Here is a 25,656-nt window from a genome sequence, read left to right on the forward strand (position 1 = left end):
TTGGCTGCAGGGACATTTACACCCATCTGCTCCCCACACAAAGCCTGTGTTCTGGCCCAGGCCACAGGGAACAAGAACCATTTCATACATTGGTATTTAGCTACAGGCTAAATACCTGTAGCCAATCAAAATTGGGTTTCTAAAGATCAAATTCTGATCTCTGCCAATGAGAATACTGGGTAAAGCCACTCTGAAAAAGAAAAGAACAGACATTCTGTTCATAGGATTTTGAACAGTTTGTTTGCTACCCATTCACAGAAGTGGTTACTGAAGCAGTGATGAAATGCATTTTAGAGCGGAATGTTGAGACCCAGGCGATTGTAGAGTGCGTTGTAGGATTTTGGTGCATCCTAAAAGGCGAAAATAATAATGGAACAATCTGTGTCTTCAAATTGGCCAAAGCAGGACAACTCTTCATGGGTTTTAGTATAAATCATAAATAAAAATGCCCACATTACCCTGGTCTTTTATTTCTTTTAAAGATTTTATTTATTTATTTGAGAGAGAGAGGAAGAGCACAAGCAAGGGAAAGGACAGAGGCAGAGGAACAAGCAGACTTCCCAGTGAGTGAGGAGCCTGATGTGGGGCTTGATCCCAGGACCCTGAGATCATGACACAAGCTGAAGGCAGACGCTTAACCAACTGAACCACCCAGGAGTCCCTATTCTGGTCTTTTAAAGTCAGATGTTGCTAGAGAAAATGTGAGTAGTCTCCACCTTTAGCAGAGTCAACATCAGATATAGGGGCTGAATCACATCCAGGTCGGCTTGGTCACCGAAGGCACCCTTCTTTTCATCTCAGAAAAACAAACAAACAAACAAACAAACAAAATTTTCTATACTTAACAAGGATACTGAAGATAAAAAGAAGGGCTAAACAGAAAAACATTTATAATGTGATTTGAGAAGAAATGAAACCTCCAACCCTATAGATCCCTGAATCTCTGAATCTTGCAGAGGCTAAAAGAGGAGACAACCAAAATGCAGGCATGCAACATCAACCAACCAGGTTTGCTGCTTGCTAAAATTGATTTGACTATTCTTAACACTGGATGCTCTTCATTTCCTGCTAAGGAGAGACACCGAAGAAGGTTCTCAGAATGACTAGAGTTGCTCTCAACCCCAGCCTTTGTTCTCTAAAAAGCAGAGTACAAAACAACTTGGTGGGTTGAAGAGCAATTTCAACCCTTTTGAAGGAGAAGACTCCCCATGGGGAGCCCGATGTAGGACTTGATCCCAGGACCCAGGATCATGACTTGAGCCAAAGGTAGATGCTCAACCACTGAGCTACCCAGGTACCTGAGCAATTTCAACTCTTAAACCCTCTTGAGCACTCCAGCACCCCCAGGACTTAGAATATAAATGAATGTGAACTCATTTCCCAGTGAATAACCATGCCAATGTCATAGTCCAGCTAGTATCCACCTTCATCACTCCACAGGACCGGGTCTTTACAGTGGCAGACCGCCAACAGCAGGGTGTATTAAACACTAGGTTAGCTACTCTCTACCAAATTCCAAAATAAGCTGAGGCCATTCAACCACTAGAGGCCCAGAAGCCTTAAGCAAGCAATGCCATTCAGGGTTTCCAGACTGTCTGTGTTCTTCTGAGGGTCACATAAAGAGAAGAACAGTGCTTTAGAGCAAAGTCTAGGAAGCCAGTGGGGGAGATGGAGACACTGAGAAAGAATGGAGCTAGTCATGTGGGACCAAGAAAGAAGGCCACTGTGGGAGGCCTGGGACAGAGAGCATTTCCAGTGAATAGAGGAGGAGCCCAGAAACCTGCCTTACTATACTAACCATGATCTTACTGGAAGTGATATGATTACAGTGAACACAGCAAAGCATGTTAAAGCAAGTGATGAAAGAGAAAAGGTCAACATTCTGATAAAGGACTAAGCCTAAACTAATACCAGTCCTATGCTACACATCTGAAAGATTTCAAAATACCTGATGGTAAAAAAATTCAATAAGGAGAGCTCACAATAATAGTTAATGCTTACTGAAAGCTTAAACTAGGCCAGGTATATGCAATAACTCATCAGCACCTCATAATCTACCATGAGTAGATAGATACTATTACCTCCACTTTAAAGAAATCTGAGGCACAGATAGCTTCCACTGCCATCCCGATGTGATAATATAAGAAACTGGGCAGTCTGGCATTGGAACTCAGCAGTGTGAAAAGCTGCATTTACATTTAAATTTTGTAAGAATTCAATTTGAGGCTGTACCTGGTCACCACTCAGAACTGGTGACTGTCTTTTTCACCTGTATGTCTTGGCACCTAGCCCAAATTCAGAGTCAAGGTCCTTTGCACTCATTATGCTCAGCAATGGACAATGTAATTATAAAATTTATATATAATTCAGGATGGTAGTGAAGACCTGCAGCCAGTTTATATTTAGTTATCAATCTCTAACCAATTAGAATAGGACATGCTGCAAAATTGCTAAGAACAAACACCCAAATTCAAAGATCGATAGCAGTCCTTTATACCTTTAACCAAACAGAGAATAAAGGAAGAAAAAATTGGCTTCCGTAGTAAGGCAAACTATAAAGTAGAGACTTATAAAAGTAACATTAGTAGAAATTATAAAACTTTATTGAAGGATATAAAAGGTGATTTGGATTAATAGAGTGTTGAAAGACAACATTTTAAAGAAGTCAGTGAAAAAAAAAAAGAAGTCAGTGTTTCCTAGTTAATAATTTCAGTGAAATTCTAATAAGATCTCAACAGGAATTTTTAGGAAACTTTGAAAATATTTTAATATTTATAAGGGAGAGTATGGAATTAAGAATAACTGTGACAATTTTGAAAAAGTACAAAGAGGATGGGCTGCCTTAAAAAGTACTATAATAATTAAGACAATGTGATACTGATGGAGTAGACAAAGTATCAGAATGGAATAAAGAACCCTGAAACTGACCTACCTAGATATAGTAATTTTAGGGAACTACATGATACATGTGATGAGGGTATGCTAATCACTGTGCTAGATTTATAATCCATTTGAAATTTATTTTTAATGCATCTTAACTCTGTTTTTATCTTTAGACTTCAGGATCAGATCATATATATTCCACATGACAGCCAAGAAACTGCCCACCTAAATATGAAAAATTACTGGATGAAAAACATGAGTTTTTCTTTAAGATTTATTTCTTTTAGAAAGTGAGCGTGAGTGGGGGGAGGGGCAGAGGGAGAGAATCTTCTAGCAGACTCCCTACTGAGTGTGGAGCCTGATGAGGGGCTCAGTCTCATGACCCGTAAGACCATGACCTGAGCCAAAACCAAGAGTTGGCCACTTAACCGACTGAGCTACCCAGGTGCTCCAAGAATTTTCTTAAAATAGAAAAGGCAGTTAAAATGAATGACTCTATCACCTTGGCCAGATCTCAAAAAAAAAAAATAAAAATAAAAATAAATAAATAAATAAATAAAGAGTATAAAAAGCAAGATGCAATATGATACTGTTTATGTCAATTAAAACACATTAAGATACATATGTTCATGTATAAATTATAGTATTTAAATATCTAAAACTTAGTCTGGAAGGATATATACTAGACTGGAAGGAAATATGGGGAGGGGCAAAAGGAGTGTTAGTTGTGACTAGTGTTTATTTTTTTAAAAAGATCTTATTTATTCATGAGAGACACAGACAGAGAGGCAGAGACGTAGGCAGATGGAGAAGCAGGCTCCCTGCGGGAACCTGATGAAGGACTTGATCCCAGGACCTGGGATCACGACCTGATCCAAAGGCAGACGCCCAACCACTAGCCATCCAGGTGCCCCTCACTAGTGTTTGTTTAAACAAAACCCGAAAAGCAAATAAGATACTAATAGCTCTTAAATCTGAGTGGCAGGAATATGAATGGATGCTCACTAGATTATTTTTGCATGTTATATATCTCTTAAGTTTTTTTTTTTAGAAAGAATTCTCAAAACTTGAATGATAAAAATAGATTTTCTTCATAAACTTCCCTATCAACCCACAGGGTATTTTCTTGATTACCTATAATCTTATTCTTACTTCAAAATACAGTACATAAATAGGGCAGACAGAAATGCAGTTATCGATCCCAGCCGTAATGGTTAGTTTATGTGTCAACTTGGCTACACTATGGTACCCAGATGTTTGGTCAAACAGTCCAGTCAGGATGTTGCTGTGAAGGTTTTTTTGGTTTTTTTTAAGATGTGATCAACATTTCAATCAGTAAACTTCATGAAACAGATTACTCTCCATAAGGTGGGCGGGCCTCATCCAATTGAGGTTTCCTAAAGGAGGAGGGATTATTCTTAAGACTAACATAGAAACCCTGCCTGAATTTTCAGCCTATTGGCTTGCCCTACAGATTTCAGACTTGCTAGTCTCTACAATCATATGAGCCAACTTCTTAAAATAACACCTCCGCACCCCCCCCGCCCCCACATCATTCCTTTTCATTCTGTTTCTCTGGAGAACCTCGACTAATATCAATGTTGCAAGTTTTGGAGTAACCATGTTTCTCAGCAACTGAAATGGTCCACAATTTTTGTAACATATAAAAGGGGAGAAAACCATGCTTTGGAGGAGGGATGGGACTATGATACATTCAGTTAACACTGACACATTGGAATTAAACACATCTTGGGTTTACTTTCTAGAAAAATCTACCTCATGAGAAGATAAAGTTCTTCCTAAGGTGGCTTCTTTTTGGAGATGTGTTTTTTTCTGAGTGGAAATTTCCCTATTGGCCTGTGATTTCTTGTTGGACAGATATTCCACATGGAGGACCCACATCCATACTCCCATGTGGAGGATAAAAAAGAGCCAGAGGAGTGAGTGAGGTCACTTCTTCCTAAGCCCGTGATTCTCCTGAGGGAAATTCTCCTCATTTGTTTCACCAAAAACCACCAGTTGACAGGCTGCCCAAGGTTGACTGTGCTCTATAGGCTACTTCTCCACAGACTGGCTCTCAGCTCGTCACACACAGTCATCAACAGTGTCACGTGCTCTAGCTTTCTATAACAGCCCACACTCTTCTTCATCTGCTCAATGCACCTCTTAATGTCACATGTCTAGAAAGAAGGACCCCTACGTATAAGGTAGTACTCCTTTCCCAGTTTAGATCCCTTGCTGATTTTAGGCAAAATATTAAAATTTGAGCCATTTTTATATTCTGCTTTTCTGTTCACTTTGTTTTATTTTGGTGTGGCAATGGCAAACCAAGAGTGTTTAAGTAAAAACAAGAATAGAATTACTGAAGCAATCATTCAAGGTAACAAAGCAATATATATGGGCAGCCCTGGTGGCTCAACAGTTTAGTGCGTCTTCAGCTCAGAGTGTGATCCTGGAGACCCGGGATCGAGTCCCACGTCGGGCTCCCTGCATGGAGCCTTTGCTCCCTCTGCCTGTGTCTCTGTCTCTGTCTCTCTCTCTCTTGAATAAATAAAATCTTTAAAAAAAACAACATATATTATAAAAATAGTTCTTGACATCGGTTTGCGTTTCCTAAAGAGTTAGAGATGAACAAAAGACATCCCAGTTGGATAAAGGTGACTCAAACATAAGTGATCCCCTACTGCCCCAATCAGAAGAAGCTAAATATTGGGGGTGGGGGGATTTGGTTAGATAAATTGAAATGATGTAAATGAAAAAATTGATATCATTAGATAAACATTTCACATAAGATATTAAAAATAGAACATTTAAATATTTTATTTTATTTTTTTAAAGATTTATTTACTTATTTATTTATGATAGACAGAGAGAGAGAGAGAGAGAGAGAGAGAGAGGCAGAGACACAGGAGGAGGGAGAAGCAGGCTCCACGCAGGGAGCCCGACGCAGGACTCCATCCCGGAACTCCAGGATCGCGCCCTGGGCCAAAGGCAGGCGCTAAACTGCTGAGCCACCCAGGGATCCCCCATTTAAATATTTTAAAACAGGTAAGTATTTTAAACGTTCTGCTTTTAATATATACCTTAAGCTATTTAAGATATTAATATCACAATACACATAATTGTATGTGCATAAATATATATGCAGATATTATTTAATCGTATAGGTTAGTGCTAATTTAGAAATATTTCTGGTTTCCTCACACCTTAGAAAAACATTTATTCGAAGTCTTCAGTGGCACTGGCATTTTTACACCTGTTCCTGTGAGCATGGCTACACATTGAGTTCTCCATGATCTTCTTCCAGTTATTTGGATATTGTTCTTAACTTGTTCCATTTTTAAATGATCTTTAAAAGTCTTGTTTACAAAGAAATCCAACACTTGTTATTGTGAGGTCAGATGCCCAGAAATATTACTAGATTTTTTAAAAATATGATTTCCTCAATTGACCTCTAGATGCATCTAAAACCAGCATTGACAAGAGTCATCCCAGGCTAATGTGTATTCCCTAAATAATACTTTGATGTTCAAAATAAAATAATTGTGAGATCCTCCCACAGCATGAGAAAATTTGTAGACTTCAATTTAAGACAACTCCTTCATCTCTGTTCGTAACTCTTTAAGGGGTGAGGGAACCATGCCTTCCATTTGGGCATATGACATAAATCATGTAACTTCATTTCCCCATTTCCTCACATCTGCCTTTCCTCCTCAGCAGGCAGCCAAGGCAACATGGTACAGAACCATAAGTGGACTTTCTCAGGGTAGAATTGGGGGATTATGAGGGAATTCCAAAATGCTAAAACTAGAGGATCTAGAATCAGGCTTCTCCCCCACAGGACAGATGGATGCTGCTATACAAGCCAGGTTGAGAGGGCTACTTGCCTTTCTGGCTTTTCTTTCTTTTTTTCAACATAGTATATGCAGCTGTGGTGTGGTGACTGTAAGAGTTGCATGAGACTCTCTGCAGTGGGGAGACTCCTGGGCAGCTGTGTGGTCGAGAGTCTTCCCAGATCCCATCACTACCTGCTGAAGGAGGTGACACCCATCCTCTCTCTGCTCTCACATGCTCCAGCAGCAAGACTCTGAGGGCACCTGAGTGCTCAGTGGTTGAGCGTCTGCCTTTGGCTCAAGTTGTGATCCCTGGGGTCCTGGGATTGAGTCCCACATCAGGCTCCCCATAGAGAGCCTGCTTCTCCCTCTGCCTGTGTCTCTGCCTCTCTCTGTGTGTCTCTCATGAATAAAAACATAATTAAAAAAAAAAGCCTCTGAGCCCCATTCTAGCATTGCTAAATAGCCTTCTACTGGCAAAGAAAGCCAGAGATGGCTGTATGTAAGAGATGGGGAGAACTTTCCAGAACTTTCTAGAGAAAGTTCTACCTTAGAAGCTTCACTGGGCCCCTGCCTATTACCTATTTCAGTGACCCAAGTGGAAAAGAATAGACAGCACTTCAAGCTGTAAAGGTGCTAATTGCAGCCCTTAAATTTCAGTTGGGGGAATGGGGGAGGAGAAAATAGGATGATAATAATGATGAATATACAGCAAAGTGTGATATTGTGATTAATTATAAGAAATAATTTGGTCTTTGTTCACTGTTCCTGGCATGGAGCTTCTAAAACCCTTATAATTCCCTATATAACAGCCATAGGGGCATCTTTCCTCATAGTATTTAGTTCCTGAAATAGCTCCAGAGCAATAGAAGGTGAAATAGGTGTCTTTGTTACTCTTAAAAAGCCCCTTTCAATTACATCTGAGTTTATGATAATGTGGGTGACTTCTGGAAAGTCCTTAAGAATGGGGGCTGGATGCCAGGGGACCCAGACTCGGATGAGATGATTGGAACTTTCAATCCCACTCTTCTACCTCCAGGGAGGGGAGAGAGGCTGGAGATTTCCAATCATCAATGGCCAGTGATTTAATCAAACATGTCTATGTAACAAAGCCTCCATAAAAACCCAAAAGGCTGGGGTTGAAAGAGCTTCCAGACCTCTTTCTCCATGAGCTTCCCCATGTATCTTCCATTTGACTGTTCCTGGGTTGTATCCTTTGATAATAAGCCAGTAAGCTGTTTCCCTGCATTTTGTGAGCGGCTCTAGCAAACTCATCAAACCCAATGAATTAATACTAAGAACCAACAGGAGGGGTCATGGGAACCTATTTATAGTCAGTCAGAAGCACAAGTGACAATTTGGACTTTCAGTTGGAGCATGTGCTGTGAGGAAGTGAAGGGGGCCGTCTTGTAGGTCTGAGCATTTAACCTGTGGGGTCTGACAGTCTCTCCAGGTAGACAGGGTCCCAATTAAACTTAATTGGAGGACACCCAGCTGGAGTCTCAGAATTGTTTGGTGTGGGGAAACCTTTCCCTACTACACACACACACAACTTGGTGACCAGAAGTGAAGTAGTATTTGGCGATATTGTGTGTAACATAAATGAAAACAATAGAGTTTTTCTTTTCAACAGGGACCGTGAGTCATGAAAAAGAGGAAAACCTGAGTGGTAGGAACTGAGGAAGTGTTGCTGAAATTTGGCTGGACTCAAAAAGCTACCTCCAGGGCAAGTGACCAAGTCTCCATCTCACAGTAGACTGGAGTGGGTTATATCCTAAAGTAACACACAGACCGCATACTTCTGGAAGCTTGACAGTTATAACACAAAAGATGGGGATTTGCCTTGTTCTTCTCAGGTTTTTTCTCCATTAATGAACTGACCTTTACCCCCAAGCCCCATTTTATGACTAAGGAAACGGCTCAGGGAAGTTAACAGCTGACAGTTGACAAAGCACGTCCAGAAAAGAGAAACAGAAAACCCGGCTCCAGGGCCCAGGAGCTCAATTTCATTAAAGGCTTATGTGTCCGACACAGTGATGAACACTTTATGCGCAGTGCCTCAGCTGTCACCACTAATGGGAGTGACACACCTTATTCCCACTTTACAGTTGAGGAAACCAACTCAGAGCAGCTAACTCTCCCCAGCGTTGCTCAGCGCCAGTGTGGGCCAGCTGGGTTTGGAATGTCACTACTTCACTGACAAGGCTTCTCTGGGGAGTCGGAACTGAGAACGAGATCTATCACTTTACGTAATTCTGAATGTGTCACAACCCTACTTGAGTCTCAGTTGACAGATCTGCAAAATGGGCACATAACACTTATCTGGGTGTGAGAGCCTTTAGTTAAAGCCCCCAGCACAAAGCCTGCCTAATAAATAAATATTTATTTATTTTATTTATTTTATTAATATTTAATTTTATAACTTAAAATTTAATAAATAATTCACTATCCTGCCTTCTGGTTTCCTAATCTTTTTTTTTAAGATTTTATTTATTTGTTCATGAAAGACACACACAGAGAGAGGCAGAGACACAGGCAGAGGAAGAAGCAGGCTCCCTGAGGGAAGCCTGATACGAGACTTGGGGATCACGACCTGAGCCAAAGGCAGACGCTCAACCACTGAGCCACCCAGGCGTCCCTCGTTCCCTAATCTTGAACTCAAGTAGAACAGGTGAGGACTAACAATTTATCAGCGCCCCCAGCAGACCTGCATCTGTGAAAGAATGTAACATCTCATCACCTGCGGACCTAGGCCAATCTGCTTTGTTTCTGTTAAGCAAACTCTTTTTTCTCGTCTGTCTTAGACTAATTTTAAGGTGACTATAATGGAGCCAAAGGTTTTTGATTTTATAGGGAATACCTGTACTCTGGTCCTTGCACCGAGTGGACTCATAAAGTGCCATCATCACAGGAAAAGTGCCAGTCAGCCAGGGCCCTCCAGGGAACAGCTCTGTGAGCAGCCCAGACCTGACCTGGAGGTCATATCTTCTACAGGAGGCCTGAGACTATGGCGCAGAGACTGCAGAATGGGCCAACCCAACACCAACACCTCATACCCCCATGTAAAATGTTGCTCCAGAGTTTATGGCTGGTGAAGGGAGAGGTCCTAGAGGGGCTGTGGCTTGGTCCAAATATCCCCCCAGCTGTCTACACATGGGGCTGATGTTGGAGCCTGGGTTAGAATCCACCGTCTGCATCCTATTAGGCCCTTTTATGAGCTCAGAGCATGACTATCTGGTTTGCATTTGCAACACAGAGGGAAGCAATAAGGGACAGCAGAGAGGCTTTCCAAAGGATACCTCATGGAGGTTCCTTTGGCCAGAAAGCACCTAGGAGCTGAGCAGGCAATGTGACAGGAGGGGGCTGGGGAAAGAATCCCAGGCAGACAGAGCCAGGGCACCCAGTTCTGGTCATCCATGCCACCTACTCCGTGTGCCCCCAGAACGAAGCCCTGACACACTCAGCCTGAGCTTCACCTGAAAATGATAAAACCAGATCGGATAGCCTCTCGGATTCCTTCCTGCTCGAAAATTCTCTTTCACTTCTTCATGAAACCCCTTTATGACTCTTTATGAACTCTGAGACCACCATGTGAATACCTAGCCTAACGTGTTGCCTCTAACTGGCACCCGGTAATTGTTTATTGCACAAATGAATGAACTAATGCTGATAAGGATACAAATAAAAGTTATTTAAAAAAACCAATAGTCACAGATTACATCCAGCTGTATACCACACACATACATGTACTCATATGTTATATTTCTTTGAGTCACCAATTGTTGTGACCTCTGTATGTAAAACAGCGTACTAGGTGTTGTAGGGAAAAACCAGAGTAATTCACACCACTGCCTTACTTCCCAGGACTAGTGATCTAATGGAAAAGATAAAGACACAAGGATAAAAGGACAACTCCTGGACAGGACAAGCTACAATTTAAATTCAGAGGTACTAATGTAGCTGTAACTGGCATCTCAGAGCCAAACATGGCAAGATTTCATATAAGAGATGAACATACACCTTATCGGGGGGTACCGGCAGGAAACAGAAGGCACACTCAAAAGGGTTTAACGGGAGAGAATTTTATGTAGGAACTACTTAGAGAGCCGTGGGCAGGATGAAGTTCCCAGGGGCTAGCAACTAGCTAGCTGGGAAACCATTACCACCTTTAGGTCTGCGGGGCAATGACAGGAAGTAGTGCAAACTGGAGCCGTGAAAGTGAGCTGCCCATCAAGAGCTTAGAACAAATGAGCCATGGTCAGAACCTTTGCAAGGCTGAGGGGACAGGGACGAGGGGGACACTCTCTCCTCCAGCCAGCTGATCCCCTGTCTGTGCCTCCCATTGGCTGAAGCCAACCAGAAATAAGACAAGGGAGTCCAGATGTTGTAGTTCATAGCATGAAGCCTCTTGGTGCAGTGGAAGGCAGAGAATGAATTAGGGGGTCAGGGGAGGAAAGACGACACACATGTGTCCATATGCTCTTTTATAAATTATATGCACATGTATATGCATTTGAGATATATTTGGAATCAGTCTCTCTTTGACTTTTCAAAAGAAAGTATTTGTTCTACAAAAGGGTTTCGCCACAGGATTAATCTAAATTTAAACATCAAGGTCTCCTCACATATCTCAGATACAATTTAATTTATAAAAACAAACTTTTTAAACTGCAAATGACTTCTACATAATGCTCATATTGTTTGATACATGGTGTATTTGTTGACACAGGGCCTACCAAGTCAAACTGTTAAGAAGATAGCCCATTAGCCAGACAAAATTGTCTCATAAGTTTTCCTTAATCTTTTATCCCTAACAGTCCCCACCCCCGCCCCTGCCAGTTTTCAGAGATAAAACAAACTCCAACGTTTGCACACTAACACATTTTTCCGTTTATATTTTCTATCAGCTGGCAATTAAAACAAGAATCCCCAGAGGTCAGCCAAAAGTCTTAAATAACAAATGAGAGTCAGATATACTATCTCTGGATTCAAAAGTGCAAAATGACATGTTATGAGAAACCACCTGGAAAACGGCACTTGGCAGGCGACATTTCAGGGGGTCCACATTTCTTAGAGCAATTCCCTGCCAACTAATGCTCAACCCCAAACAGGGACCTTCAGAAAACATTCCAAAGTATTAAAGCCATCTACTGTCATGCAGAGTTCTGTGGATGGCCATGGGAATCTGGAATGGAATGAGGATTAGGATCGCTCCTAAGGGTGGCAGAGGGTGGGGAGGGCAATGCGTGGGGGAGGAAGAAGAGGTTAAATAGGTCTGGTTACTTCCCGATTAATGATCACATCTCTGGGATTTCTCGGGCCACTCCCAGTCTCAGATATCCTAGCCCAGACTACTGCAATGTCTAATCCTGGGGAAACAATTGCACAAATTATGGTCCTTGGGGAAATATACTGCCATTAAAATTAATGAGTCTGTAATGACATGAAAATACCTCGTGTTTATTCATTCACAGTAACACTTGAATCCCTATTGCACATTACAGATGGTGTAAGGGTGCTCGGGCTATAATGAGGAGTTATATAGTGCATAAAGCATACATGTTATAGGGCACGCAGTGGCCTCCAGAACCAGACGGCCCACATTTGAATCTCCACTCCACCACTGACAAGCTGGACAACCTTGAGCAATTTCCCTAAACACGGTGTGTCTCAAGCAATCTCCATTGTAAATGGGATGCTCGTGGCACCTTCTTTATAAGACCGTTGTGAGGATCAGATTAGCTCATACGTGTAAAGCTTATGATAGTGCCAGGCAGGTAGTAAGTGCTCAGCAAATCCTAGCTATATTACAATATGAAGTTCCCAGCCTTACGGTCTTGGTTTAGTAAAAGACATAAACAGGAAAATGATGGTATAATGCTAAGTGTAATGAAGGGGTTCTCTTTAGGCTAACATTATACCGGGAATGCGAGAGATTAGGAGGGCTTCCTATTCATAAAAATAAAGGGTATGCCATTGCCACTGGAGTCAGACTGGAGCAAACAGGGCTACAGACAGTCTACTTTCTCCTGCATTCAGTCTTCCTGACACCACTGGGCACTTCCAGAGCTTATTTCATCTTCAAAGCTTCCCAAAGTCTGAGATGCCCAAAAGACAAAGGATAGAAGACAGAGGCAAGAATGCCAAGCACGCAGGCAAGACTTGCCAGCCTCGCAACCACAGGAATGAATGAAAACTAGTGCTTGGCTTCTCATAGGGTGGGATGCACGAGGTTTCTTCATTGCCTTGTTGTTTTAAGAACAGTCTTCACTTCTGTGACAGCTCCAGGATGTTCTCACTGGGATTGGCTAACCATCTCCAAAGCAAGGACTCCTCCTTTCCCCACCAAATGTCTCCACAGTTATTTCTTCTTTTAAAGTTGGAAGAGAGAATAAAATTAATTTCATCTGCCCGGAAAACAGAGTAGAGAGAAATCCTACTTGGAGCCAGCACGAGGAATTAGGCAGCTTAGATCTTCGGGAAGGTAAGCCCACCATCTGCCTTAACTCTCTTAGGAACGAGACCACACATAAAGAAATGTCCTCCTCTACCAGTATGGCAGCAAGTGATACCAAACCCTGATTCAAAATGGCTTTGGGGACGCCTGGGTGGCTCAGTCGGTTAAGTGTCGGACTTCTGATCTCAGCTCAGGCCTCGACCTCAGGGTCATAAGTTCGAGCCCCGCATCACTTAAAACAAAACAAACAAAATGGCTTGAACCAGGAGGAAATCAATCATCTCACACGTTGGGATCTGCAAGAGAAGGCCTGGTGTTTCCTGAGGACACTCTGGGATCTGCCCTCTCCTGTGTGTCGGCTTCATCTTAAGGCTGGTGACAAGATGCCTATAGCAGTTCTAGACAGCAACGTGCCAAGGACGCAAAAGGGTCATTTGTTTGTGTCTTTTTCTTAACAATGAGCAAATCTACCCTAGATGCTCCACGAGAGACATTTCTTCACACCTCATTGCTCGGACTTGGATCACATACTCTTTCCTCCACTTGTCTCTGGGGTGTGGAATGGAGGCACCACAGCTGGAATGTGCTAATCATCTCAGAAAATGGGTGCTCCCAAGTCCACATGACCGCTAAGCCACCCAGTGGGCTTCTGGTGAGGACCAGAATAGGAAACGAACAGGAATATACTTCAAAAGAGTGAACACGCTGTACAGTTATTCTCACAGATAGAATTCTGGTAAGTCCCATCAAACACATTCAAAAATGGCTTCTGCTGGATACTCCACACACACAAAGCCCCATGGTTAATGACCCGACAGAGAAGAAGCTAACACCTAGTATAAATGTCCAATAACCACTCTATTCAGGACTTGCGCATTTTTAATGATTAGTGCTGAAAGACCATACAGTGTGGCCTATTTGCATTTCTCTTCCAAGTGGACACCTGTGGTTGAGGGGGATAAATACAGAAAGAACTGAGAGGGGGGATCCAGGGCAAGGCTGGGGCATGAGGCAGAGACTCACTCCCCAGTAAACATGACGGATTGAAATGACAGTAAAGGAATTTTTTTAAGCATGGGGGAGGGGGTTGCTAAAGTCTGAAAGAGAACTGAAGAAGCAATAATTGCCACAAGTTTCTGGAAGCTGGGAAGTGGTCCATCCAGTGGTTAACTGACTTGGCAGATGAGAGAAAGCTGAGTCTGAGAGACAGAGTCCAGAGACAGAGAGTCTCTGGAACTGGGGCCACCGGACAGGGGTCCCAAAGGCAGGAGGGCTGGCTAAGAGCCTGTGCCAGAAGCTGTCAGACCCCCATAACCTCCTCTCTTTGCCCTACCTCCCACGGGACTGCCTACATCCCACGACGGGTTTGTTCTGCTAAATCAGAGCAACTCTGGCCTCGGACACCAAAGCCAGCTGAGGGAAGGGGTGCCACCCTAAAAACAAGGGAACAAGAGAAAGTCTCCATGCCAGATGTTAGACTCCTGGTCTCCTACCTGAATCTGGCTCACAGAATGCCACAGGCAACCAAGTCCCCTCGGTGACGGGGATTTCTCTTCACCTGGTCAGTCTCAGAGAGGAAAGACCTTCTACAGAAGGTGGAGGCCCTCCAATCAAACTGCTTAGCAAGACAGCCCTGTCACAGGACAGGTGCTCAGGCGCACACTCCAATCACCTGGGGAGCTTCTAATACTTGCTACACCTGGGCCCTAGCAAGATCCTACGTCATTCAGTTGCTTGGTAAATAGGAAGGCAAAGTTTACTGTGTGCCAGGCGTTGTTCCAGATTCCGGAACACTGTTCTAGGTGTATTTCTTAGTAAGAAGGAACTACTTATTACTGGGAATAAGCCCCATCGACGCATCCAGACCTTCCAGTTAGCTTTTGAGTGATCAGTCCAGGATCATTAGACATTAAAGTTTTTAACAAGCTCCAGATTTAAAAACAAAAACAAAAACTAAGAGGAAATCTGAGGGAAAAAAAAAAACTGCAGGGAATAGAGGAACACTTCAAAGAAGCTGTCATTGAGATCTGCAGAGAGTTGGAAAGCTTTTCATCCGTGAAACGAGAACAGGAGGTTATAAAAAGAATATTTCAGAGATTTTTAAAGAGCTCTTGGAAATTAGAAATTTGATGGCAGCCATAAAAATTCAGTATACGGTTGGAAGATAAAAGGAGGAAATTTCCCAGGAAGTAGAATTTTTTTTTAAGAAGAGAGAAAATAATTAGAAATTCAATCCATGAAGATCCCCTTCCAACTAAATCGATGTTCCAAAAGAGGAGAGAAATGATTTTTTAATTCCAGAAAACTGTTCAGAACCAAAGAACATGAGTTTCCAGATTGAGAAGGTGTATTGAAAGCCAAGTAAAATGGATGAAAAAAAAATCTCATAGCAAGATATATAATGAAATTTCATTACAGAGAGAAAGGACATTACAAAGAACAAGGAGAAATTTGTAAAAACTTTCAGGTAGAGGGAAATAATTATATTCAAAACATCGGGAATTAGAATGACAGACATCTCAGTGACAATATTGAACCTGGAAGAGCAATGCAATCCAAATTCTAAGGGAAAAGCATTTCCAACCTTCACACCCCATCAAACATCAAACTTGGAAGATTGTAAACTAATTTCCCACATACTCTTTCTCAGAAACTTCTAGAAGTCATGTTTTACCAGAAAGAGAACAGAAACAAAGACCGAGGAAGATGTTGGTCTAGAACACAGGAGAATGTCACATGGGAAAGAGGCAAAATCAGTGCCTAGTAGGATGAAGAAAGGGGATTCCAGGATGATGGGTGGGTGGCAGGCCTCAAAAGCAGCAAATTCAGAGGGAGAAGGGGAAGGCTTTGAAAATTATATACACGTACTGTTATGATAAGGAAGAAAGGAAAACTCGGGTAATAATCAGATTCCAGAATGAGAACCCAAGCAGATTCCAAAATGAGAACCTACTTCTAGAAGGCAGGCAAAGGAACTTGGTGAAACCTCTGGGAAACAGAAGAGTTGATGAAGAACACAGGGCCGAGCTCTAGGCAGAGCAGCTGAGAGGAGAACTTAACGTCCCAGGAAACGGGCCAGAATGGGGTCACTCTTTCCCTTCAAAGGAAACAATTCCTAATTGTGACCTGCCTGGATTTACAGAGATTAGCAGGAAGGGAGGATTAAAGGGAGCTGTACAGGCCAAGTGCGGTGTCAGGCAATTTATAGAAGCAAGAAGGTAAGCAGAAGGCGGTTTCTGGAAACTGTGTTGCTCTTTCCGAGGTCTTCCTTTCCTGCTAGATTAGGCAGGGTAGTCCTCCCTCAGACCCACAGGCTCCCAGAGCTCAAGGCCAGAGGAGCGCCAGGGCCTGAAATCCTCAGTCCACCTGCTTTTCCCCCCCTTTCCCTGGTACATCCTGTTTGTTTCTTCTGTGTGTGGCCCCCTCCGAGAACTCCTTTCTCTCTTTTTAGCACCTGACACAGGCCTCCTCTCCCAAAGCCCACCTCTCTGTGAGTCCTACTGCAGCACCCCCCGGGGGTGGGGGGGATGGATCTGGCTAGAGATCCTGAAAACGATGAACCGTGGGTAGATCCTATTGCTACTATCTCAATCCGTAGGTTAGTGAGTATATAGGGTCAGGTTAACACCGGAGGTGGAAAGATCCCGTATACCTTTTTTCCCCCAATTCATCTGCAAGAGCCAAACCCTCCGGGCGAGCAAAGTTTGAAAGTACTACATTTCATGTGCCTTTGAAGACGCTCATGCCCTGCCTTTTGTGATGTCATTACTTACGCTTTATGTCATGCCCCTCACCACAGCAAACTCAGCCTGACCTATTTTTATGAAACGTGTTTCCTGGTGACATCCACAGAAGCTTTTCTCCCAGAAACGTTCCCAGGGTGACAGCTGTGGCCATCTCCTCCTTACCCACATCTCAGGAGACCAGAGGGACTTAATTCCACCCCTAGTATTTACAGACTGTCAACTGGGGGCGGGGGGGGGGGGGAGGTGACAACATGATAGATAAGGTCATTCTCTTTCCAAACATCTTTGATCTTTAAGACCGTAGATCTGCGGACAGTACATCCACATATTCTGCGGATCAGTGGGGGCGGAGGGGGCGAGGAAGGGGGGTTGTCCAAGCAGGCTGTTTAGTAGTTTGCTGCAAAGGTGTGTCCCCAAGGAGATGGAACCTCCCGAGGGCTCCAGGTTGGTCCAGGCGCATCTTTGCTCTACCCCGGGCTCCCCTGTCCACCCGGCAGAGGACGGGCGCGGGATGCGGGCAGCGGGACAGGCGGCCGGGCTGCCGGAGGGCCCCGCACACGCGCCCCGCACACGCGCCCCCCGCGCCCCAGGGACCCCCGGCGGCTGCAAGGAGCAGGCTCTGGGGCCCCTCCAGACTTGTCCCTCGCCCCCCCCCCACTCGGGGCGCCTCCTTCCGTCGGTAACCCACACACCAGTTCCAAGCGCTCGCTCCTCCTAAGGCACAAACCCTCTCCCAGCGCGCCAAGCCCCACGTCACCCACAAGGCACGCGAGCGCCCCACGAGCCGGGCTAGGTGGCGGGGCCGGGCTGCAGGTCCACGGTGCTGGCCCCCGCCTCCATCCGCACCCCAACCCGGGGACGGGGCCGGGGGGCGGGGGGGCGCGTCCGAGGTTTCCGTTTGCACGGCGGGATTCCTACCTCCGGTGGTGCAGTCGCCTCGGGGGGCGCTCCGGGGTCGGGGTGGGGGGGCAGCAGCCGGCGGAGGAATCCTGCGCAGCCCGGGAGCCGCCGTCCCACCTGCCGCGGCGGCCGGGGCGGAGGGGCGGGAGGGGGCGCTGGGCTCTGGCTCGGGCTCGGGCTCCGCGCCCGGGGCGCCGCCCCCCTCCCTGCAGCGCGCGGCCCGCGGTCCGCAGTGGGGTCCCCGCACCCCCGTGCAAAGCGCACAGCCTCCCAGGACCCCTTCCCCGCTGGCTCCTGGAGGGGGCCGCTCTGCTGACCCCGAGCGCGCGGGTCGTGGCCCGGGGCGGGGTGGGGGGCGGGCCTGGAGCCCCGGCCGCCCTCCCCGGACACCCTCCAGCCCGGTCAAAAGTTCTCCCCGCAGCCGCCGCCCGAAGCTCCACCTCCCCGACACCAGTTCATTTCATAACCGCTGCGTTTCATAACCGGCAGCAGCGTGGGCTCTTACAGGGGGCGGCGGAGGGGGGGGGCGGGGGAGCCCGAGCCCCGCACCAGAATCGCAACCATCACGCCGGGCAGGATGTCAAGAAACTTTTCAGAAACCTCCAGCCACAGGCTCTCGGCTGCAGGAACCAGATCCACCACCGCTGAATTGCAATCGCGGGTGACTGCACAGCCCAAGCATTTCCTCTATACCTCCTGGGGCTCCCGCGCCCCCCGCCCCAAACCTGCGGCCCGGTCCACCAGCCGCCCCTCCAGCTGCAAACTGATGAGGAAGCCCCGACCCGCGAGGCCCAACTGTTTACATCACCCCCACCAGGGCTTCCTGTCTGAAATTAATGGGAATACAAATAAGACAGGAAAAGAGTGTTTGCTTTTCTGAAAGCGGAGGGAGGGCCCCTCTCGGAGACCAGGGGAGTCACCCTGCATTTCATTGCACCAAGAGATTATTTTTCTAAGCTTCCAATTGTATTTTATTCCACTTTTCCACTCTTCCCACTTGTTGAAAAGTAAGAGCACTCGCCCGTTGCCAAACCTCAAGCCATTAAGGAACTTCTGCTCACAACACATTTTCACCTGGCTTCCAGAGGGATCCAGGTTGGAGGTCCCGGAGGGAGCTAGAGGTAGGGAGACCACCTATGGTTGAGAGGAGCAGAAGGAAGCCCTGTGCCTGCGGGGACTGGAGACACACACACACACACTCATCCCACTCCTTGGGGTTCACACCAGAATCTTGCCTCAAACCCGTGCCTCTAAGCTGTGGTTCTCTTCCTAGAAATCCAGCAACCCCTGCAAGTAAATTAGCTTCGCGAGGGATAGACCCAGCGGGATTCGAAGCAATTCATTATAGAGGAAGAGGCCAAAGAGGGCTTCAGTTCTCAGTACCATTCCTGTTACTGGAAAGGGTAAAAGTAGAGCCCGGGACGGGCCAACCTATGTCAAGGCTGGAAATCTGCTTTCGCTCACAAGCGGCCCACAGAGCACCCTGGTAGCTAAACCTCATAATCCCCAGTCCCGGAATTACCCCCAGTTGCTTCATTCAGGCTGGCACCACAGCAAACCCCGAGACAGGCGGGAATGCCAGGCGGTGGTGTTCCTCCTTTGGAAGTGCTGGAAGGCAACGAAGCCCCAGGAGAAAGCGTGTTTCTCCAGGAGGTGTGGGTAATTGCAACCAGCAAATGATATGCGGAGTTTCGCAGAACGCTACAGGTGTCCCGTGAGAACAGACTCTGCAAGCCGGGCCTCAAAATACTGCGATTCCTGGGTCGGAGCCAGTTAGACTTAGGATTTTAGGAAAAGCCAAGTATATAAAAACTCTTAGAGTGTCTGGACTACAGATATTAGAAGGCTTCGGAAACTGTTGGCTCCTCACCCCCCTCCCTATGCCCTCTATTTGCTTTGGGGTGGTAGTGCCTGTAGATTCCTTAGCATATGTCTATGTGGCATCTCAGTATCTGGTAAGTTGTACGGGAATTAGGTTCAAATTGATTTTCTAATAATTTCAGAAGTCATCCTTTCTTCTGATTGCTTTCCCCATGGATAGTTTCTTTCTTTCTTTTTTTTTTTTTAAAGGATTTTATTTATTTATTCATGAGAGACAGAGAGAGAGAGGCTGAGACATAGGCAGAGGGAGAAGCAGGCTCCACACAGGGAGCCTGATGTGGAATTCGATCCCGGGACTCCAGGATCACACCCTGGGCCGAAGGCAGACGCTCAAACGCTGAGCCACCCAGGGATTCCCCCCACGGATAGTTTCTTAATGCTTTACTTCTAACTTTCTCGACTCCCATCAATCTGGCATGTAATTTATGATGTGCAAACCCATGTTATTTAAAGCAAATCCAAGATTTTAAGTCGACTACCAATAAATAATTCTCCCCTCCCCCACCGACATCGTTGTCTAAGACCACTTTAGGGTGTGTATATGCCAGGAATTAAAATTGAGCACATCTGTATAATAACTTAATTTCAGGAAAGCTTTGGAATGCATATGACATTCTCATCAGCAGGCTAGAAAGATACGACGTGCTTGGTCTTTTCCCTCACCCGTTTCACTGCTGACTGGAAAACAGATCAATGGTTCAGTAAACAAAGGGGTGCTTAAAAAGCGGCCTCCAATTTTACCCTAGGTCTGGCTTAAGTAATACTTACAATTGCTATGTGTGTACGCCCGGAGTCTATAAGCAATATTAATTTGAGCAGAAACCGCTGATATGTTAAGAGAATCCAAAGTGGCTTCCACACATGAAGGAAATGGTTCATTAAAAAGAGTTTAGAGTTCAGCAGGAAGGCTCATTACAAAGTAGTGTCCTGAGGGGTGATGATCAAAATGACAGGCACAAATGGGGCTTGATATCTAGATTCGAGAAAAACAAAGATGTGAGGATCACAGCCGACCATGCATTCAATATGAATCTGCGTATTGTACTGATAAGGAATAGGCAACACAACACTGGGGCGAGTTCACATTGGCGGGAGGTTGACATGAAAGGGAAGTGCCTCTCCCTACTTCTTCCTCCCCCATAATAAAGAATCTGGCAGCAGATAGACTCTTATTAGGGTGGTATGTCCAGTGTGAGGCCCCTTATTTTAAGGGCGATGGGGAGACACTGGAAAGGTTCCAAGGGAGAACCAAAATGATTAAAGAGACAGAAAATAGAACCTTTGGGGGAAGGTTAAAGGATTTGCAATTGTTTAGTCTAGAGTAAAAACTGCTTAAAGGCAAACTTAACAGTGTCTCCCATTTGAAGGGTTATTATAAAGAGGATACCGACCAGCTGTTCTTCATCTTCACAGGAGACAGAAGAGGTAAGAGACACAAATGCAACATTAAAATTTGGGTCAGACATGAAGAAGGCTTGCTTGATGCTAATGGTAGCTGATCGGACACTGCCATCACTGTACAATCTCCACCTCTCAGACTCCCTCTTGAGTGATAGTCTTGGGCTTCTCGGCAGAAGCCGGGCTAAGCGGACTCCTTCCTTTCGTTCCCTTCTAGGGCTAAAGTGGTTGTCTTTACTCCTTTAAATGTGGGAGCAAAGATCCTGAGCTCCATGCTCACAAGCAAGGCACCGCAAGAACGTAATCCTCCCCACAAACCTAGGCCCACATCCCATTGGACCTTTGTTTATTGGAATGGGTATTTCCAAAAACATGTCCAATTTTAGATACTGAGTAGATGATAACTATATTTCATAGGTTCACTCCTCTATATTGTTTCTCTCTATAGGCAACGTTGCTTTTTGTTGAGTGGGCACACAAATATTAGTTGATGATGATGTTAATGATAATAACAGCTATGAATTGGTAAGCTCTAACTATAATTATGTTTGGCACTTTATGTAGATTATCTCTCTCTCTCTCTCTCTCTCTCTCTTTTTTCAGGAGCCCTGTGAAGTGGGAATAGTTATTAGCCTTATTCTAACACAAGGAAACTGAGTCGCAAAAAAGGGAAACTGAGTCACCACAGGGTTAAGTAACAAAGCTAATAAATGTTGGAGTTCCCAATTCAAACTCATTTAGTTTGACTCAAAAGGGTGTGCTTGGGGGCCCGTGGGTGGCTCAGCGGTTAAGCGTCTGCCCTTGGCTCAGGTCGTGATCTAGGGGTCCTGGGATTGAGTCCCATGTCGGGGACTCCCCCTCTGGGGAGCCTGCTTCTCCTTCTACCTATGTCTCTGCTTCTTTCTTTGTCTCTCATGAACAGATAAAAATCTTTTAAAAAAAAAGGTGTGCTTAACTATTATACCACTGCCTCTCGTCAAGTATTTTTATCTCTTGGGAGGGATGAAACATTGCAAAAAGAAGCATTTATGCTTATTGGCCCAAATTGCTTAAAAACCAAGACTTCTACAGGTTTACATCACCTCATCACCTGAGGAGTACAATGATTTTTTTTTTCCAGTGTAGCAGAGGAAAGGACTGACTTTGCCTTCTGATCAGAGGCATACATTGCTGTCTCTCACAAAGCTGAAGAATCCAATCAAGGTTTACCTCTATTTTATTACTTAGAAACACTCAGCTATTCATCTGTAATCTAACCTTGCATATAGTAGGTCTTCCACGACTGTTGAATGAATGAATACAAATGCCTTATGACAGTGATGCTTTGAAACAAACCGAGCTCAATTGAGTTTTTCCAGCATGCTGGTGGGCAGACTCTAGTGGATTATTTCTATGGGTCTCTTATCAGAGGTCCCCTGAGTCTTAAAATCCAACTGTTTTCTTTAATTCGACATCTGTGAGAAAGCATATGGATGGGTCACACATTTTTCCAATGTCAACTACTTTTAGATTGAGAAAAGATTTTTAATGGGGTTTATTAAGTGCTGTTGTATATCAACAATAGATGATTCATGAGTGAAACAAACATCAAAATGATTTTTAGAAAGGCAAACGAACCACACACACAAAATTAAACGCCTTGATCCAAATTACTACAAAGGACAGATATTTTCCCATTAGGACAATTTATCCTGAGTCTATAAACAGAGAGGGGCATAATTATCCATGTGTTTGCTAACAGATCTAAACCTTATGTAGCTATAAAAAGCTAGAGAGAGGAAGAAAGAGGAAATTCCCAGGAGAAGATCCCCAACCACATCCAGGGCCATCAGATCTCCATAAATACAAACCCCAGCAGTGGCACCAAGTGAAGCATGAGAAGAAACCTCAAGATTTTAACCCAAGCCACAGAAATAACTTTGAATTGTCTTAAAACTAAACAATGACAATTCTATCCAATAAACCTGCAGCTGACACATGGGCAGAGTGGTGACTTATTGGTGTTCCAGATGTAGTTAATAGAAACATGATGCCCAGAATAAAAAAGGTATTCAGTAATGTTGATTGAATGTACAGAAGAGTGAATGAATGTCTGAACAGATGCCCAGGCTGCCTCTTTCCCCCTTTAAATCTCTGTTAGGAAGATGTCTCTGAGGCCTCAAGGCCAAAGCCCCCACGGGGGCGTTGAACAATTTGACACTGGTACTCTGGTTGATGGAACCAGAGGTGGTTTCCAACCCAAAGATAACCAATTTGTAATTTTGCTATAAATACAGGGAGGGGAACTGTGGTACCTATAAACTTTGATTCAAAAGCCCCCACTATTTACAATATAGATTCTAAACTATTTGAAGTCCAACAGAATCGAAGCACTAAGTAGCCAACATCTATTGAGCACTTACTGGATGCTGGGTTTTGTTCTAGACCCCTTGCATATTAACTCATTAAATCCTTATTACAATCTTAAGAACATATATTGTCCTTATCAACCCATTTTACAGGCAATGAAACTGGGCTAAAAGATTACTTCATTAGTTCATGGTCACATAACTAGTGTGTACAGGAGCCAGAATTCAAACAAATTCCACCTGGAACCAGTGCTATGCTCTTAAGTGCTACCCAATGCTACCTGTCCAAGTCTTACCTCCTACCACTTCTCAGCACAAAATCACTATTCCAATCAAACTGTTTACCCACAAATATTCAAAGAGCATTCTAATCTTACAGGATGTGTTCCCTGACCACCACCACCACCCCCACCCCACCGTAGCCCACTGTTGCCTCTCTCTTCTGAGTTCACATCACTTATTCTGCAGTGAACACAACTGTAAATTACCTAGCTCACATCACATCTCTCTAACTAGATTTTAAATTCTTTTGGGGGTAGGACAGTTATATGGAAGTCTGGGGATGTAGTCTGTAGAAAGATCTAGATTTAAAGTCCAAATGCCATAATTATTACTCATGGGACTCTGAGTAAATAATTTAACTTTTCTTACACTTTATTGAAACCATATTCCTTATGGGCTTATTGGGGAGGAGAGATTAAATAAAAAAATGTATATGAAGTGTTGAGGATGATGCCTAATATTGTAAGCCAGTGATTTTCAACCACCAGCTATTTTGCCCCCGAGGGACATTTGGCAATGTCTGGAAATATTACCAATAGTCATAACTGGGGAGGGGTGCTTCTGGCACCTAGTGGGTAGAGGCCAGTGACGCTGCTAAACATTTTACAAAGTATACAGATCGGCCCCTGCAACAAAGGATTATCCAGTCCAAAATGTCAACAGCAATAGTGGTGAAATTAAGAACCGTCCTATATGCTATTAAAAATTTATTAAAGATATCTTTCCATTCCTCTTTCTTTTTTACAGTATTGTGCTGATGGTAGGTATTCAGTAAATCTTTGTTGAGTAAACCTATTTATAAATGGGTAAGTGAATGTATGAATCCTAAGACATTTTACTAGTAAATAATTGACTTGAGGGTGTGGTCTAGCCATGGCAGGGATTGGGTGGGAGTTAATTAACATAGAACCAGAACTTTCCAATATCCATGCTCAGGGAAAGGAATTCTGAAAGAAATCCAGTCTATTACCAGAGGCCTGTGCCCAATGAAAGTGCTGTTAAAGTTGGTCCTAGGAGAGCTGAAGAACTTAGACAAAGACCAGCTCTTCCTTATTGGTGGCTTCCCGATTGACTTGCTATTACCTTGCAAATGCCCACTTATCTCTTTTTAATCCCTACTCCAAAGAATAATACAGCCAAAGAGCCAGAAGACGATGGGAGGATTTGTTCAATCTCTCATCCCTTGTCTACCACTCACCCCTGCAACAACCACACATAACCTGGAGTCCAATCAAATGAACTCTCATCAAGTCCATGGATCGGAAAAGATGGTGGAAACAAAAAGGACATACAGTCATTACTGGCAGACTTCATTCAGCAGGTTTAGTAATATCGGTTACAAGAACTAGAAATCCATGAATAAAAGCCTACCTTCCTGGATAGAGCATATATCACATTAACAGAAACCAGAAACGAGAGAGGGTGAGGGAGAAGGAGAGAGAGAGGAAGGGAAGAGCAGGGATGGGAAGGGAAGTGAGGAGAGAGGAAACAAGTCCTTCCATCTCCCGTTCTCCAGACTTGGTGGCAACATTTGCTTGCATTCCACCTTTTGCAGTCAGAATATATAAATGATTTTTGTGTAGTTGTATATGAAAAAATTTAAAACTTTAGTCTCCCATCATCTTTAAACCTCTCTGAGATGTTTAATTCCCTGTACTAGACTACCTGCCCACAACTGTGAGAACAAGATAGGTTCTTTGTCGCCTCAGGCCCCTGCACACATCCAAAATGGGAGTGTCTTCCCTGCTTTAATCACCTTCACCAGACTCAGCTTAAACATCACCCTCTTCAGGGATTCCTCCTAACCCTCACCTAGAACCTTGAAGCTTTGATAGCATCCCCACTGCCCATTCACTTGACTGCTTACCCTTCTAGACTATAAACTCTTTTAGGGTAAGGGCCTGTGGCCTTGTTTACTATTTTATTTC

General features: G+C 44.4%; 1 protein-coding gene and 1 long non-coding RNA gene across 4 annotated transcripts in view; one reads left to right on the top strand and one right to left on the bottom strand.

The window, feature by feature from the left end:
• PDZD2 (PDZ domain containing 2) overlaps window positions 1–25,656 on the bottom strand; it is a 358,446-nt gene that overhangs the window by 170,404 nt on the left and 162,386 nt on the right. The window lies entirely within an intron of this gene.
• On the top strand, window positions 14,968–23,079 carry LOC144313037 (uncharacterized). 2 transcript variants are annotated; one of them, XR_013378714.1, is made up of 5 exons: window positions 14,968–16,391; window positions 21,068–21,125; window positions 21,702–21,787; window positions 22,224–22,301; window positions 22,840–23,079. It is a non-coding gene; the product is annotated as an uncharacterized LOC144313037 (long non-coding RNA). The 2 variants fall into 2 exon arrangements; XR_013378713.1 differs by having other exon boundaries at window positions 14,972–16,391; window positions 22,219–22,301.

This window comes from Canis aureus, chromosome 4 (genome assembly GCF_053574225.1).
Source record: "Canis aureus isolate CA01 chromosome 4, VMU_Caureus_v.1.0, whole genome shotgun sequence".
In the NCBI taxonomy this organism is placed as follows: Eukaryota; Metazoa; Chordata; class Mammalia; order Carnivora; family Canidae; genus Canis; species Canis aureus.